At 44.8% G+C, this 6,114-nt stretch overlaps 1 protein-coding gene and 1 pseudogene across 6 annotated transcripts in view; one reads left to right on the forward strand and one right to left on the reverse strand.

Annotated features, from left to right (window-relative positions):
- Nucleotides 1-6,114, reverse strand: part of LOC126510945 (solute carrier family 22 member 5) — a 162,142-nt gene that overhangs the window by 94,066 nt on the left and 61,962 nt on the right. The window lies entirely within an intron of this gene.
- Nucleotides 3,799-4,584, forward strand: LOC126510897 (cyclin-dependent kinase 4-like; annotated as a pseudogene).

Genomic DNA, 6,114 nt, shown 5'->3' on the forward strand with positions numbered 1-6,114 from the left:
ACATCTGGCAGAACCTGGTCTGTTCAGATCCCCAGAGTTAGGCTTCTGGTAACAGTTATAAAATTTATTTAAATTAATCTTTAAAAATTTTTTATGTGTGGGTGTTTTGCTCTACTAGGACTCATAGTCTTTGACATGGTTGCTTCAGCATCATTAGAGCCTTGAGAGACTGGCAACAGATTGACTTCAGCTTCGTGAGAGACTGAGTATGGTAAGAAGGCAAACATTTGCTGTTTTAAGCTGTGAGTTTGGGGACATTATGTTCTGTGGCAATAGATAATTAGCATTATTTGAGTCAAGTCAGATGTTAAGATCCTGAAGAACAAACACACATATAGTCCTTCTTATATCCCAAAGATACAAGATGTACAGTGAGTGCAGTGTACTGAGAACACAGCCTCTGGTTATAGGGGAAAAGATCAGATCTGGGCCAGGGAGATGATTCAGTCCATGTGATAGTTAATAGTGTCAGCTTGACAAGATCTAAAGTCACCTAGGAGACAAGCCTTTGGGCATGCCTGAGAGATAGTTCGTAGATTGGGTTCACTGAGGTGGGAAGACCCATCTTAACTCTCAGCTGCACCATCCCATGGCTGGGGTCATAGACAATAAAAACGAGAGAGAGAGAGAGAGAGAGAGAGAACGAACGAGAGAGAATATGCATGTGTGTATGCATATAAGTGTGTGTGTGTACCACACACACACATACACACACACACACACACACACACACGTATATATGGATACACACACAATGGAAAGCTATTCAGTCATTAAAAGAATGAAATCCTTCATTTACACACTGACAAGATTTAATGGGTCTGGAGGACATTGTTACAATTTAAATGAGTCAGAGAAACAGTGTTTCACAGAGAAACACTGAAGTACCTCACCATTCTCTATTGTAATATTGAGACTCCCATACCCATGATTAAAAATAATAAAAATAACCTTAAGAACTCTGAAGTAGCTGTTTGTGTAAGTCAGGTTTTGTCGTTGAGGCTGTGACAAATGCTGAGAAAAACCACTTAGAGGAGGAAGGGTTTATTTTGGCTCATGGTTGGGGTGGCTTCAGCCCATGATCAGCTGGCGCCATTGTTTCCAGGGCTGTGGCTAGGCATATCATCATGCTGGGAAGTGTGTGGCAAAGCAGAGATGCTCACTTCATGGCAGTTACGAAAGCAAAGGAGCCATAGGACAGAGCCAGGGCCAAGGCAGACCCATCAAGGGCACCTCCACCACCCCTGTGATCCACTCCCTCCAACTTCTACTCACTCTATGCCAATGTTGAGTCTGTCACTGGATTGACCTATTAATTAGATTATAACCCTCACAATCTAGTCTATGGAAGCTCCGTCATGGACACACTGGGAGGTATGCTTTACAAATCTCCTAGGTGCTTTTCAAGCCAGTCAAGATTAAGTATCACAGGCCGGGCGATGGTGGCGCATGCCTTTGATCCCAGCACTTGGGAGGCAGAGGCAGGTGGATCTCTGTGAGTTCGAGACCAGCCTGGTCTACAAGAGCTAGTTCCAGGACAGGCTCCAAAGCCACAGAAAAACCCTGTCTCAAAAAAAAAAAACCAAAAAAAAAAAAAAGAAAGATTAAGTATCACAGTGGCTTTTTGCACAGACAACTGTAGAACATTGTTTTCATTGGGTCTGTACATCAGACTGGAGAAATAGGTATTTCTCCATCTCACCTGAAAGCATTTTACGCGATCCTACCTTGCATATGGATGCTCTGGGCCGAAAATAGCTGATGTGGAATCCCCCTCTGTATGCTGTGAATACCATTGGTTAATAAAGGACTGCTCTGGACCTGTAGCAGGGCAGAACTTAGATAGGCATCCCCAATCCACTTCAAGAGGAAGATGGGCATCAAAGAGAATCCTTATGGAGTTAGTTAGCCATTTGGGCAAGAAACTGCTCTTGCCTAGACTGCTTGATGAACTGGATATTTAGCACCTGCAGAGAAATGACTGCTGCACTTGCCTAAAGGTGAGACGGTCCTTTGGGGTTCCTGCTTCATGAAAGAGTCTGCTAGACATTCTGCAGGACACAGAAGAAAGTGACTGACAAAGTGCTAATATAGGTGGAACTGTCTTTGAAATTTCTTGCTTCTTCAAAAAGTCTGCCGGATACTATGGGACTGTAGGCTGAAGATGGATGCCCCAACGGTACAGAAGAACTTTTGATGACTGTCCAAGCAGTGAGATGTCTCGGTCATTTCTAGAGTTTTGGAAGTTGCTTACCATGAACTTCCTGTTTACTTAGGTAATATATCCTTCTGGAGTCTCTGATGGAGTTGAAGAATTTATAGTTATAGTTTTCCTTAGTTATAATAAAACATAAAGTAGATATAAATATTGTAACTGTAACTCTTGCTTGATACATGTTTTGTTATATGTAATTTTACTATGTTAAAGTTAAAACCTCCTTTTTTATTTAAACAGAAAAGGGGAGGTAATGTAGGATTCCCCTCTGTATGCTGTGAATACCATTGGTTAATAAAGGACTGCTTTGGATCTATAGCAGGGAAGGACTTAGAGAGGCAGGGAAAACTAAACTGAATGCTGAGAGAAAGGAGTCAGAGTCTGAGAGAAGCCATGGAGCTGCTGCCAGAGACAGACACACTGAAACTTTGCTGGTAGGCTACGACCTCGTGGTGATGAACAGATTAATGGAGATGGGTTAAATTAATATGTAAGAGTTAGCCAATACGAAGTTAGAGCTAATGGGCCAAGCAGTGATTTGATTAATACAGTTTCTGTGTGATTATTTTGGTTCTGCGCAGCTGGGACGAACAAGTAGCTCCTTTCAACAAACAGCAGCTATGAGCTAGCGGGATGTGGAGGAGCAGAGCTTTGATTGCCAGTGGGGCTGCAGTACTCTGTAGCAGTCCCCAGGCACTCAATGTCAAAAACAACAGTATGGGCTGGGGAGATGTCCAGTGAGTAACGTGCTGGCCACAGAAGCACAAGAGGCTGGATTTGGAGTCTCAAGACTCATGTAAAAGCTGGATGTGGCGGCACAAGTTTATAATCCCAGTGCTGGGAGGGGCAGCAGAGGCAGGTGGATCCCGGAGCCTCCCAGGATCCAGGTTCCAGTCTAGCCATAAAAATGAGATCCAGGTTTGGTAAAAGATCCTATCATAAGGAAATGCACTGAAAAGTGAGACACCTGAATTCCTGCATGTGAACACTCCAAATATGCACACTCACATGCGTGCACCCCCCTACATACATACACACACTATGCCTATAGACAAGCACACACATTTACCTCACATACCCCCACACCTTATGTGCACACACAAACATACCCCATGTACACACACATACACCCTACACACACACCACACGTACACACTTACATGCACAAACACACATACACAAAGAAAGAAAAGAGAAAAACCCCTTAGTATTAACAGCAGTAGTAACTTGAGCTCACTCCTTTTGGGTTAGCTCTGCGTGAAATGTGAAATTTTCCCTTTACCATTTGAAGATAGGCTGTCAGATTCTAGAACACACAGGAAAGATGTCAACAGTAATGCTGAAGATTCAGTTTTTCAGTGTATGTGCTGATCACTCAGAGGAGAAATTCAGCTACTTTAAGGCCAACTAAACATCAAGAGACCTTATTATTATTATTATTATTTAAAAAAATAGTGTCTGTAGTCTGGCCCATAGTGTTCAGCAGCCCAGGATGGATCCCCAGTGTGTGACACCCTCCCGGCCCGATAAAGGGCCACCTCCACAGCTCTTGGTTGGGCATAAGTTAATCCCCTGCTCTGAGAATGGCTACCTTTCAATATGAACCAGAGGCTGAAATTGATGTTGGTGTCCATGGGATGATGTACAAGGCCTGAGATCAGGGCCACTTTGTGTGCCTAGGAGTGTGAGAGTTCCTAATGGAGAATGAACTAGAGGGAGCTTTTCCATTAGCACAGCTCATGAGGTGGTCTTAACTGAGGAGGCTTCGAGCATGTTATTGTAGCTACTTGCGGAAACTGATCCAGACATCAAGGTCACCCTAGTGTTTGAGCATATTGACCAGGATCTAAGGACATACCGCGACAAGCACCCCCACCAGGCTTGCCGGTTGAGACTATCAGGGATCTGATGGGTCAGTTTCTAAGCAGCCCATATTTTCTTCGGCATATTGCATTGTTCACTGGGACCTGACACCAGAGAACATTCTGGTGACAAGTAACGGGGCGGTCCAGCTGGCTGACCTTGTCCTAACCAGAATCTACAGCTGTGTCTTTGCAGACATGTTTTGCTGAAAACCTCCCTTCTGTGGAAACTCTGAAGCTGGCCAGTTGGGCAAAATCTTTGCTCTCATTGGATTGTCTCCAGAAGATGACTGGCCTCCAGAGGTAAAGCCTCTTCCCTCAGAGGGCCTGAGATAGAGGAATTCAATGTGCAGTGCTGGAGATGCTGACTTTTAACCCACAAGCGAATCTCTACCTTCCGAGTCCTGTAGCACATGTCCACACAAGGAAGAAGGTGACCCGGAGTGGGAAGAAGAGTGGCTGCCTCTCCCCGCTTCTGGACACTTGAGTGGAGAAATTTTTTTCTGAAAAGGCCACCTCTGCCTTCCTCTGAGGCTGTGGAGATGCCTCCAGTTTTTTGTTTTTGTTTTTCCAGAGAATATTTAAGCCTTAAGTGACATGCCCTACTCCTCCATATGAGGCTCACCTTTTTGCCTTCCCATTTCTCTTCACTAAAGCGTGGGCATACCTTGTCTTCTTTTCTCCATGATTTATATAGGGATCTTTTTTTTTTATGTGTACAGAAAAGTAAAATAAGACAAAGGAAAAAAATAAAAAAGAAAGATGAGTTTCCCCAGAGTTTGGTGAGTCTGTTGTGGGGACACTGGCTCACTGATGTAATCTGGTTCCTCACCTGGCAAGGGTAAGGAATGAATAGGCTGGCACATGCCAAACACAGGCTCAGGGGATTGGGTGAGAAGTGTGATATTCATTCTCTGGACACTCACGCTTTAGTTGCATTTGGGAGGCCTCCAACACATTGGTGGGAATAAAGAGAAATTTCCCAGAGTGGTCGGTACCAAGAATGAGCACGAGAATGCTGAGGTAGGAAGCACCTGGTGGTGGCTACTTGAGAGTGAGCAGTCAGGGAACACTGTTCTCGAAGGTGATGTCTGAGCTGAGCTGCAAGAAAGAAAACAAATGGCCTCTGTGAAGACCCGGGAAGAATGTTACCAACCAGAGGAACAGCATGGGGACTGACTGGAAAGGCAGAGGATATCTGGAATGTCTTGAGTCACAAATGTGAGGTGTGACAGAAACACAGTAATCAAAGTGAGCTGGTATGGGACATAGGTCACACATGAGGACGGGAGGTGAAATCCACCTAAGAGTACCCGTAGAGAGTTCCAAGGGTGTATGTGCACGCATATGCATGTGCATGCGTGAGTGTGCATGTGTGTGTGTGTGCATGTGTGTGCGTGTGTGTGTGTGTGTGTGTGTGTGTGTGTGTTTTATCCTGACTGGGAGGCTCTTAGGGTGCTTTTGAGCTGAGGAACTGACAGGAAGGAAGACAGGTCTATTGGACAGGAAGCTGTGGTAGAACACAGGCAAGAGCTTCTTATGGTCTGACTAGTGTGACATCTGTAGAAGAGATAAGTGGACAAAATAGAAGATATTTAGGGGGCTGGGTGTGTAGTCCAGAGATAGAGCATGTGCTTGGGATGGACGAGGCCCTGTGTTTGATCCTCACCATCAAATACAAACACAGATGGGTGTGTGTAAAATGGTGGCCTGGTTAGTATTGTTACTGTCTAGGGGTCTTGATCCAGTTTATATTCTCTGCCAGCTAAAGAATAAAAAGATAGGAAAAACTCAAGCATAACAGATAGACTGAGGGAAATTCTCAAACACAGTAAACAGGATCAGGATCAGATAGGGTGAGCAGTGAAAGAAAGGCTTTCACTAGCGGGGAGGAAGCACACACATACAGCAGACACACACAGGGACAAAGACCCTCCACAGACCAGAAGGGGGCTGGGGAAGTCTCCCTTGAAGATCTCTCTCTCTCTCTCTCTCTCTCTCTCTCTCTCTCTCTCTCTCTCTCTCTCTCTCTCTCTC

Source organism: Alexandromys fortis, unplaced genomic scaffold (assembly GCF_014885135.2).
Source record: "Alexandromys fortis isolate MF-2015 unplaced genomic scaffold, M_Fortis_MF-2015_v1.1 scaffold_103, whole genome shotgun sequence".
NCBI lineage: Eukaryota > Metazoa > Chordata > Mammalia > Rodentia > Cricetidae > Alexandromys > Alexandromys fortis.